Raw genomic sequence first — 12,384 nt, 5'->3', positions numbered from 1 at the left:
CACATTGTCCTGCAACTTGCGGAGGCACCAGCGGGGGCACCAGTGCATCCAACAATCAGATTCCACCAGTGACGCTGCAGTGGGTCACCCCCAGGGCTGAACCTCTTGCCCATTCTGACAGTGGGTGTAGTGGACTTTTTTTTGTTTTGTGCTGGACTCACCCACCCCCCAAGCCCACCTACGTGGATCAGGGGTGGCATGGTGACTCAGTGGTTAGTACCACTGCCTCACGATGCTGACCTGGGTTCAGTTCCACCCTCGGGGTGACAGTCTGTGTGTAGCTTTCACGATGCCCCCCCATGTCTCTATGGATTACCTCCGAGTGCTCCGGTTTCCTTCCTTTTAGTCTAAAGGTGTGCAGGTTAGGATGGATTGGCCCATCTAAATTCTCCCGTAGTGTTCAGGGATGTGTAGGTGTGGTGCATTAGTTGGGGTAAATGTAGAGGAATAGGGATAGGGGAATGGGTCAGGCTGGGTTACTCTGCGGAGGGCCAGTGTGGACTTGTTGGGCCAAAGGACCTGTTTCCATACTGTAGGGAATCTCATCTTAAAAAAAATAATTCCTCCAAGCGATACTGATAAAATATGCCGAGTTGGACAAAGTATCCCATCAAGTTTGAGACAAACCCAGAGTTGAAGAAGTCAGAAGTCACACGACACCATGTTACAGTGCAACAAGTTTATTTGAAATCACAAGCTTTAGGAGCATTGCTCTTTCATGAGTGCTGCTCCTTCATCACTTCATCTGGTGCCAAGTGACTTCTGACCTTGTCCACCCCAATTCAACACCAGCACCTCTGCATCAGAGTTGACGAATGAGATTGGATTTTATACGGCCTGATTTAGTGAGATGTTCATTTGGAACCTCAAAACTGTCGGACCGACAAAGAGACGTGAATCAGAGTCCTACAGCAGGAGACAGGCCCTTCGGCCCAACATGGTCCATGCCGACCAAACTGTCCACCAACACTAAGCCCATTTCCCTGCACTTGGCCCATTTCCTTCCATACCTTTCCTATTCACGTATTTGTCCAAATGCTTTTTAAATGTTGTTAATGTACCCACCTCAACCACTTCCGCTGGCATCTGATTCCATATGTGTACAAGTTGCCCCCACATTTCCTTTTATTCTTTTTCCTCTAACCTTAAACTGATGCCCTCTAGCCCTCACTTCCCCAACCCCGAGGTAAAAGTCTGAGTGCATTCACCCTCTCACGATCTCTTCACTTCTCTAAGGGCCTCGCTCAGTCTCTCATGTTCTAAATAAAAATATCTTAGCTTGTCCAACCTCTCCCTTTTACACAGACCCTTGACTCCTGGCAACATCCTTGTATATGTCTTCAGCACTCTTCCAAGTTTAATAACATATTTGTTATAGACACTGCCCTGTCTACCTATTTTGTTGGAAATATAGGACCTAATCCAAACTGGATAATCTGGTTGATGGGGCAGGAAACCACTTCCTTTCTTAAGAGAGAAGTCTCCTGGAGAGAAATGGCTGGCGACTGATCTACTGAACCTCACAGTGCCCCACTGGCCTCAGTTATCTGGAGGGAGTCCACACATTTGCCTAAGGTGGTGCTTGAAACCTTTGTCATCTTTGGGATGGATCCCCATTCATTCCGTGCTATGGAGTCATGCAGCCTGGAAACAGACCCTTCAGACCAACCAGTCCATAATCCCCAACGAAACTAGTGCCACCCATCTGCTCCTGGCCTGTATCCAGTTTGTTAATAGTTTTGTTCATTTGTTCACCGTGAGAGTTGGATAAATAAATTGCTGATTGTTGATTTTAAAGTGTTGGGGATTTATTCTTATCACTAGAGCAGGTTACACCACTTTTAATGCTAATTTTACAGATTATTGAGCGACACGCTCCCCTGGGTGTTTCTGTTTGAGAAAGGTGGTGCTGTCAGCCTTCGCTTTATAAGAGTATTGACGTGATGTACTGCTGAATGCAATGGAGTCAACATAAATCCCAGCCTCTCACTGTGGTTGTGGGTGAATCGGCTTAATTTGGCTCTTAACTCAGAAACTGCACACAATTAACTGCTGAAACAATGATTTACACTTTATTGTATGTAGAAACCAAAAATAAAACTCCTCAAGTAACCAAGTTCAACCTCACTCACAACTTGGCTATCACCCAATTGATGGCAGAATTTAACTGAGTTTCCACCAAAAGTTTATGTCTCTGGAAGTATCCAGGGATTCAATGCAGCATTCTTCTTCCAAGTACTGCTGCTACATCATTCTGGAGTTGCATTCTGGTGGAGACTCCTCGCTTTCAAATCTGTGGTGTGATGCTTCTTTAGTTTCTAACACCACCTTCTCACACTTCTGGAGATCTCCGGTCTGTAGCTTACCTTCTTAGCCTCGAGGTTTAGTGGTTTGTTTGATACAGCCTTTCCTGCAAAAAAACCCTTTTCATCAGGGCCTTCCTTCCACTGACAAACTTAATTGTCCTTTTGTCATGAGGTTATTAATCACTTAGCTCATCTGTCCCAGGAAACATCTTGTTGTTTTGCGTCCTTCTTCCCAGGGATGGTTAACTAGCAGAAATTAGGCCATTCAGCCCATTGAGTCTGCTCCACTATTTAATCATGGCTGATACGTTTCTCAACCCAATTCTCCCTGTAACCTCTGATACTTAAGAATGATTGAGTCTGCTCCACCATTCAATGGGCTGAATGGCCTAATTTCTGCCTGTGATGTAGCAGTTTCTCAGTAGTCCTTTTGTTTCTTGGTCCAGAAAGAGTTCCTGCTGACTCAGGGAATTTAGAAAGTTCTGCAGTTTACAGGACCACACCACATTCCCCTCTGCCTCCTCCTGAGATACTGGCAATTCCCAAGATCCCTTGGTATCCCTGAAAACAATCGAGGTGTCTGGAAATCTGTGCTGCTACTCTGGAACAGAAGGATTATGGGGAGAAAATTCAGAAATCTGATGTTCAAAGGGACTATGGAGTTCTACTCCAGGATTCTCTAAAGGTAAACTTACAGGTTGAGTCAGTGGTTAGGAAGGCAAATGCAATGATGGCATTTATTTTGATCAGACTCGAATATAAAAGCAGGGATGTATTTCTGAGGCTCTGTGAGGCTCCGGTCAGGCCACAATTGGAGTACTGTATGTAGATTTGGTCCCCATATCTCAGGAAGGATGTACTGGCCCTGGAACATGTTCAGAGGAGGTTCACAAGAATGGTCCAGGAATGAAACATTTAACATATGAAGAACATTAGAGGACTCTAGGTTTATACTTCATGGAGTTCAGAAGGATGAGAGGGGATCTAATTGAAACCTACAGAATAATGAACGGCGTGGATGTTGGGAATATGTTTCCATTGGTAGGACAGACTAGAACCTGAGGGCTCAGCCTTCGCGTCAAGGGAAGACCCTTTATAACAGAGGGGAGAGAAACTTCTTAAACCAGAGTGTGGTGAATCTATGGAATTCACTGCCACAGAAGGCTGCGGAGGCCAGGTTACTGAGTATATTTAAGACTGAGATAGATAGGTTCTTGAGGATCAAGGGGATTAAGAGTTACGGGGAGAATGGGATTGAGAAACGTATCAGCCATGATTGAATGGGGAAGCAGACTCAATGGGCTGAATGGCCTAATTTCTGCTCCTATGGTCTTATGATATGCTGATGTGTGGAGGGGTGAGGAGGGGGGAAAAAGAGATGAAGAGAGATAGACAGTTAAGGTGAAGCTCGATAGTGATGAAGGAAATATAAGAATTGTATGATAAATGGCAGAACCCATAGGAGCACTGGCATACAGAGGGATCTGGGCATATAGATCCGTGGAAGTGGTAATGCAGGTGGGCATGGTGGTCAAGAAGGCACACAGCACGCTTCCTTGAGTGTAAGAGTTACGTTACAGCTCTTTATTCTGACCACATTCGGAATATTGTGTGCAGTTCTGGTCACTGTGCTACTGGAAGGATGTGGGTGCTCTGGCAGAGGGTACAGACAAGGTTCACCAGGAGATTACCTAGTCTGGAGGGCTCTCGTTATGAGCAGAGGAGGCATAAACCTGGATTGTTTTCTTTGGAAAAACAGAGGCTGAGAGGAGACCTCGACAAAATGATGAGGCACACAGATTGGCTGGACAGGGGTGGCAGGGTAGCTCAGTGGTTCGCACTGATGCCTCACGGTGCCAGGGACCTGCGTTCGATTTTAGTCTCAGGCAACTATCTGTGTGGAGTTGGCACATTGTCCCTGTACCCCACCTCCCGTGTCTGTGTGGGCTTCCTCCGGGTGCTCCAGCTTCCTCCTACAATCCAAACTTGGATAGCTTAGGGTGGATTAGCGAAGCTAAATTACCCATAGTGTCCAGGGAGAGGCAGGTTAAGTTGGATTGTCTGTGTCTAAATTGCCCCCCAATGTTCATGGATGTGTAAGTTCGGTGCATTAGTCAGGGGTAAATGTAGATAATAGGGGTAAGGGAACGGGTCTCCATGTGTTAATCTTTGGAGTGCCGGTGTTGACTTGTTGGGCTGAATTGTCTGTTTCCACGCTGGAGGGATTCTGTGATAGTCAGAGGCGTTTTTTTCCCTCCAGGGTGGAAAGGTCAACTAAAAGAGGGCACAGGTTCAAGATGAAAGGGGGACTGTTTGGGGGAGAAGTGGTGGGGGTAGGGAATTTACACAGAGAGGTGGGTTTCTGGAACGCACTGCCAGTGGAGGTAGTGGAAGCAGGCCCCTTAACAATGTTTAAGGTGTATCTTGATAGACACATGAAGGGGAGGTGAACAGAGGAACAGAAACCACACATGGGCAATAAATTGCAGGTCTAAGTAAGGATTAAGAATTAGCACAGGCTTGAGGGGGTGTGTGTGCCTAAACCATGTGAGAAGGGCCTGTGACTGTGCTGTATTGTATTGACACAGCTTTCCCCCACTATTTGAAAGTAGAGTGTTCCTTTCATAAGCCGAAATGTCCGAAAGCGAAGAAGCAATTACCATGAATTAATTTATATTGTGCCTTTCTTTGTAAAAGTGACAATCCTCTTCGGATTTCTTTCGGTTTGTGAGAACAGGTATTAATGTAGGTCTTTTGTAAAAGTGAAGTAGTGTAAAGTGAACTTTCGAAAAGTGGGGGATACCCTTATGCTGATGGAGGGGAGATGGGGGAGCAATGAAGAGGGGTGGATGGAGGCTCAGATGGAGAATAAACACAGAGACCAATTGAGCCTGGCCCTGTGCTGGAGACTCAATGGGACAGAGACAAATGTATCTATTTCAGGTATACCTGCAGTATGCTCCATCCAGGATAAAAAAAAATGTCCTTCATCTGCTTCAGCATACAGGGCAGATGAGCAGTTTCTCCCCAATGTGGACCAGGAGGTGATGCGACTGAGTGAAGCCTTTCCTGTGCTGAATGCAGGTGAATGACCGCTGCCCTGTGTATAAATGCTGATGAATATCGGGCAGGCGGGGAAGGGAAACCGTTCCTACACTCCCTGCATTTTCATGATTTCTCCATGGTGCAGGTGTACTCGTATTTCCCCAGGTTCAACAATCAGTTGAAACTCGCTCACACTTACAGCATAGGTGTGGTGTTACTGGTGAACTGGTAATTGGAGGACTCTCATTCAGTCTGTAAAGCATGTTTCCAGTCACTACTCTGGTGTGTGGGTATGTGAGACTCTGAGTTTCCAGTCACACTGACGTTTAAAACCTAACTAAGCAGACAGACCTTCTCACCTTTGTTTTCAAGGCCATCAATGTCCAAGTCCTGGTGAATCAAGCGACTGTCAGACTTCGATGTGATGTTTGGTCTGAGATTTCTGCCTCCAAATTCTTCTCTTGTAATATTCCTGTGGAAAGAGATTGCAAAGTTCATTGCTGTCAGTCCACAATAGAAAATCAGAACACACAGTTCTAGTTTCTGTGGAACATTCTTTCCTCTCTTAATACCCAAGATGTTTGTGCTGATCTATATGAAAATGTATGCAGCAGGGTAATGTGGTGGATTGCATACTCCATGAAGAGTCCACTCAAGTTGCTGAATGGACATCTATCATGCGGTATTGACGTTCTTACTGAAGATATACAATATGCTGCAGTACAATATTACGAGCCCAGAAACAACTTCAAATCAGGCTTTGAGAGCCATAAACATTCCATCAAATATGTAACATATACCCCAGACTTATCTGTCTTATATTAACGCAAGGTTGTCTTACATTTCCAGAAGACTCCGATTTCAGTTTTAAGTGTGACTTTTTGTAAAAGAAGCCGTCTTTTGTACTCCTTCCATGCCATACCGACTCTATTACTGGAAATACATCCATACTACACCAGGATTCATGGATCAATGACATGAGGCTTATCTTTACCCTCTTATAATTTTCTGTTACATAAATGTTTCGACGAATGCCAATGCTTTTCACCAGTCATAGAGTCAGAGACATAAAGCACAGAAACAGATCCTTCAATCTAACTTGTCCATGCCGACCGGATATCCAAAATTAGTCTAGTTCCATTTGTCATCACTTGGTCCATACCACTTTAAACTCTTCCTTTTCATATACCCATCCAGATGCCTTCACCACTTCCTCTGGCAACTCAGTCCATACACGCATCACTCTCTGCAAAAAATGGTTGACTGCAAGGTCCCTTTTAAATTTTTCCCCTCTCGCCCTAAACCTATGCCCTCTAGTTCTGCACTCATCCTATCCCAAGGAAAAGACCTTGTCTATTCACCCCATCCACACTCCTCAAGTTTTTATAAACCTCTTTAAAAAACACACACTAAGCCTGAGATGCTCTAGGGAAAACAGTCCAATCTTATTCAGCCTCTCCTTGTGGTTCAAACCCTCCTACCCTGGCAACAGCCTTGTGACTCTTTTCTGAATCCTTTCAAGTTCCACAACATCCTGCCTATAGGAGGGAGACCAGAATTGCACACAATATTTCAGAAGAAGCCGACTGAAACTGACTTTTGCCGGGTTTGCTCCCTGCTTGGATTCATACTCTCTGCCTCCCGTTGCTGCAAGTGAACAGTGCTTCCCCACTTCTCTCTCCCTCCCAGCATAAGGAATGGAAATGGGGAGACATTGCTTCACTCCCAGATTTTACCCAGAAGAGCCGCCCCCCCCCCCCCCCCCCGCCATTGTCTGAATGCGCAAGTTGGACCATGAGCTTCTGAAGCTACTGCTGCTCCTCTCTTTCTCTGAACGAAGATTGAGCTTCACCCCAGACTGCAACTCCCTTCCTCTGTCCAAGCATCTGTGAACACAGCACATTTTTGTTCAAGTAAGGCATATTTCCTGAATGTTACAATTAAAGGGGTGTCTTCCCCCTGATATTCAAAGGGATGGAAAGTTAGAGAAGGTATTGTGTGGCATGTGTGACAGTTGCAACAGGATGTCCCCACTTCTATGCTCAATTCAAAATTTGTGAGAAGATTTGTAGCTCGGGTGCTCGTTGTTGTGGTTCTGTTCGCCGAGCTGGGAATTTTTGTTGCAGACGTTTCATCCCCTGTCTAGGTGACATACTTAGTGCTTGGGATCCTCTTGTGAAGCGCTTCTGTGATGTTTCCTCCAGCATTTACAGTGGTTTGTCTCTGCCGCTTCCGGTTGTCAGTTCCAACTGTCCGCTGCAGTGGCCGATATATTGGGTCCAGGTCAATGTGTTTGTTGATAGAATCTGTGGATGAGTGCCATGCCAGAGAACAGCCTCGAGGCATTTTACCAGCGCCACATTTTTCAACACTGGATCTGGGACAAGGTGTGTGGTGTGGGGGGAGGGGAGGGGAAATAAAGAAACTGGTGAAATCTACATTGATCCTATGTAGTTTATGGTTCCCAAGGCAGAAGACGAGGTTTTCTTCCTACAAGCGTCAGGTCCCTCGAGCTTGGAGGGGGAGGCAGCAGAGTACTTGCATGTCCTTGACGGATTGGTAAAGGGAGTTAAAGTGTTCAGCCACAAGGTGGTGGGGTCATTTAGTGTTGGCGTCTCAGAGCTGTTCCCTGAAATGTTCTGCAAGTTGGCGTCCAATGTGGCAGAGACCATATCGAGAGCAATGGACGTATAATTAAATCTTATAAACAAATTGTACAAATCTTAGCCTGCTAGAGTTATTTTCTTTAATTAAGTTAAAAAAAAAATAATTAAATTGGGTGACTACATGAAACGGTTTGTTGGTCAGACTCAAATCGTCATCCTCAAATGAGACAATGCCATGAATATCAGTGTGGGATATAGGTGAATTAATGTTATTTCTGCAATTATAAGTACTGATACAGAGTAAATGAATTTACATTAGTTTGGGATTGTTTCGGACGAGAGCTGACTTAGCAAAAATGAGGAAACATATAATCCGTTAAAGAAAATGGTATGTTAGCACGAGACGTGATTACAGAACAACGGTGGATGTATGGGCAAACAGGAAAAAACATCTGTTTCCCCACTTGTACAGAGACACAGGAACAAACCCCAATTAAAAGGGCTTAGTGATAAGATGCTGTGAGGGGCAGCGCAGATGGAGGGAGTAGATAATGGTAAGCAAAGGATGAGATGACGTCAAACAACTTTATGGGGGAGGCAAAGATAGACATTAGTCACTGACAAGGCCGGATAAACAGAAGTTGTGGGATCAGTCTTAAGGAAATGATTGACATAAGCGAAGCAGGGAACAAACAATGGTATTAGGAAAACATATGGGAAAAAACTGTATAAATTGCGAGAGTTTGTTGGGGTTTACTGTGCATTTGTCATTGCCTTACCTGGCAATTAGACATGGCACCCACTTGCAAGTGTACGAATAAACGACTCTGTTTCAGATATTTGGTCTCGGACTGAAATTATTAAAGTGAGTGAGCTTTTGTTTCTCACAATTGGGGGCTCGTGTCCGGGATTTTCTTCCATTACCGGGGGGAGTGGCTGGCCGTGGACACTGGGAAAACGCGTCCCATTCCCCATTGATGAGCGGTCTCGTGTCCTGGTTTGGTCTACTCCCTTGGGTGACTGGTGTGAATCCTACAAGAGAGACATCTGAATCAGACAGCGATAGTACGTTGATAGACAATACGGAAAAAAGGGGCCAGGCAACTCTGTGCACAGACCAAGGTAAGAAAATTGACTTTTAAGTATTGCCTTGGTGGCCGGGATTGAGTTTTAGTAGTTAATAAGGGACTAACGAAGGAACTCAATATGGATTGTGCTGTGGGTAAGGAAAAAGCCTCCGGGAAAACAAAAGAAGGAAAAGGCAATGGAAATTGAGGCGGGGTCCCTTAGAACATACCTCCAGAAAGTCCTTTAGGCAGGATGTTGTGGAATTGGCAAAATAATACTTGTACAAGGGAGAAAGATGATTAAATGTTGTTGCTTTGTATGGACTAAGGAATCCATTCTTCGTCCCGCTGTCTTCTGGCCAAAGTACAGATCGGACGAAGACTGGGTTTGTGAATATCTGAATTTATATGTTAATGTGCGAGAGAGAGAGAGAATGAAAAGGGCTGTACAGCTGGTCGGAAGTTTAACCCTTTGTGATTTGGTTTGAGTGAACATTTGTTTGTTGGTGATTGAATGTTTGTGTTTTATTCCCTGGAGCTTGAGTTCCAGGACTGTTTTGAATCTGATTTTTGTTGTGGAAACTTAACATGACTTCTTTTAAGGTCAAGGATTCTATCGAGATTATGAAGAAAAAAAACGAATGATAACTCCTGTTCTTTTTAAAGATCATGACTGCCTTACTATCAGTTTCTAACTAATCTCTTTTATCTTTACATAAAAGCGATTTATGGAGGACAGTTGAAGTTTCAGTTCAGCATTAGATTGTAGTAAAAGCAAAATTCTATGGTTAATATCTGTGAACTTGGATTCAGCCATTGTTCGTGCATTAGAAGTTTTAAAAAAAACTTGAGTAGACAAATTCTTTTAAGGCAGCTCTGATTATTTTACGACCTATAGTATTGTAATTGAGCAATGATTGGTCAGGACTATTTAAGAAAACTAATTTTGGATCTAAATTAAAGGACTAAAATTGGGTAATTACAGTGAATTGCAAAATTGGGAACTGTATGCATTTTGCATTTTAACGATGAAATACTGAAGAAATGAACGTAAATATATAACTATATTTATAAGTTAGGAACAGGCTTTAAAGGTTAGTCAAGCATGAATTGATGAATTGGTGTTTGAAGTTATGGGGAGCAAGAAATATTGCAATATTTCTTTAAAGAAAGAAAACGGGGAAGAACGTGAGACTTATCCCCTTCGAGAGGTACCCACAGGGGACAAAGAGATTGGGTTTGTAAGTGCCCCCCCCCCCCACCCCCCACCCCTCACTAGTGCGGAGGTCAGAACATTTAAAAAGGAAATGAAGGTCCTGGTTGAGGATCCGGTGGGGTTGTCTGAACACATTGTTCAATTTCTGGGGCCCAGTCTGTATACCTGGGCTGAGTTAATGTCTATTTTGAATATACTATTTACTGGGGAGGAAAGGGGACTTGTACGGGGAGCTGCCATTAAAATATGGGACAGGGAACACCCGATTGGAGATGGGGGTGCTAGACAGGGAGAGGTGAAGTTTCCCCTCAAAGACCGCCAATGGGAAAACCAAAACCTGGAGCATAGAGAAGAAATGAGGGAATTGAAAGACCTGATTCTAAAAGGAATAAGAGAGGCAGTTCCAAAGTCACAGAATTTGACGAAAGCTTTTGAAGTTAGACAGGAGAAAGATGAGACTCCCTCAGCTTTCCTGCAAAGATTAAGGGACTCAATGCGGAAATATTCTGGAATGAACCCTGAGGACCCAGTGGCACAGGGTCTGTTGAAAGTACATTTTGTGACAAAAGCATGGTCAGACATACAGAGAAAGATACAGAAGATAGAAGGATGGAGCGAAAAACCATTAGATGAATTGTTGAGAGAGGCACAGAAAGTGTTTGTAAAGAGGGAGAGGGAGAGGACAAGGGGGAGCATTTGAGAGAGGGTTTGGGCGACAAGGGCAGAGATGGAAGTCTCCAAAGGCAGGATGCTATTATTGTGGAAAAATAGGGCATTTTAAGCGGGAGTGTCCTGATCTACAAAGGGAAGAAAGGGCAATTCCGCTTATGAATTTTGTTGAAGAATAGGGGTGTCAGGGGTTCCTGCCCTCGGGGGCCCACCAGGAACCCTTGATAAACTTTAAGGTGGGACCCTGTAGGGAGGAGGCAGTCTTCCTAGTAGATACGGGGGCAGCACGGTCATCGCTGAATTTTAAACCAAGGAGGGTAGAAATGTCAACACGGTCAATTACTGTTTCAAGTGTGAAAGGGGAAGGATTTACTGTTCCAGTATTTGAACCTATGATGATAGAAGGTCCTAAGGATAGGGTCACAGGGGAACTGTTGTATATCCCTGATATAGGAAGTAACTTACTGGGGAGAGACTTAATTATCCTTTTCGGACTGGAGATTGGAATTTAGGAAAAAGAATTAGTTGTACAACTGGCGATGTTGACAGAGGATGCAGAGAGAAAGATAGACCTATTGTATGGGCTAGAGAAGGGAATCGTGGAAAACTACAGATCCCTCCCCTTTTAATAAATTTAAAACGGAAAGGGGACGTTGTCTGTGAACGACAATATCCTATTTCCATAGAAGGTAAACGAGGATTGCAGCCAGTAATTGAGGGACTGATTAGAGATGGACTGTTGGAGCCATGTATGGCTCCTTATAATACCCCAATTCTACCAGTGCGTAAATCTGATGGAACTTATCGATCGGTGCAGGATTTGAGAGCATTAAATCGAATAGTACAGATCAGGCACCCAGTGATGCCAAACCCCTACACGTTTTTCAGTAAGATCCCTCATGATTACAGATGGTTTAGTGTGATAGATTTAAAAGATGCCTTTTGGGCTTGTCCCTTGGCAGAGGAAAGATTTGGGACTATCTCCCTATGAAATTTTATTTGGATTACCTTATCTGGGAACGAATGGAGAATTGCCAATTCCCGAAACTAAAGATTTGTTTTTAAAGAAGTATATACTGGGCTTGTCCTCCTCTTTGTCTTTCCTCAGGAAACAGGGTTTATTGGCACAGACTCCGCCCCTTGAATTCACTGTTCACCCCATCCGGCCAGGAGATTGGGTCTAAGTAAAATCATGGAGAGAGACTAAATTGCAGCCGGACTGGGAAGGGCCGTACCAGGCTCTTTTGACTACTGAAACGGAAATAAGGACGGCGGAAAAAGGCTGGACTCCTTACACTCGGATCAAAGGGCCTGTGGACCCTCCAGTTGAGGAAGAAGTCTGGACAGCCGAATCAACGCAAGACCCGCTGAAACTCAGACTAAAGAGACTTTGAGTAACTGACTATACAGTGGCGGCGTGAGCGCGGGATTATTTCAGTAAGATTGTATATTAAGCCTTTTTGTGCTTCAGTATG

The sequence above is a fragment of the Chiloscyllium plagiosum genome, unplaced genomic scaffold (assembly GCF_037043375.1).
Source record: "Chiloscyllium plagiosum isolate Xiang-an unplaced genomic scaffold, Cpla_swu_hap1 HiC_scaffold_27, whole genome shotgun sequence".
NCBI classification, from domain to species: Eukaryota; Metazoa; Chordata; class Chondrichthyes; order Orectolobiformes; family Hemiscylliidae; genus Chiloscyllium; species Chiloscyllium plagiosum.
The sequence above is the reverse complement of the archived record's forward strand: the minus strand, read 5'-3'. Positions refer to the sequence as shown.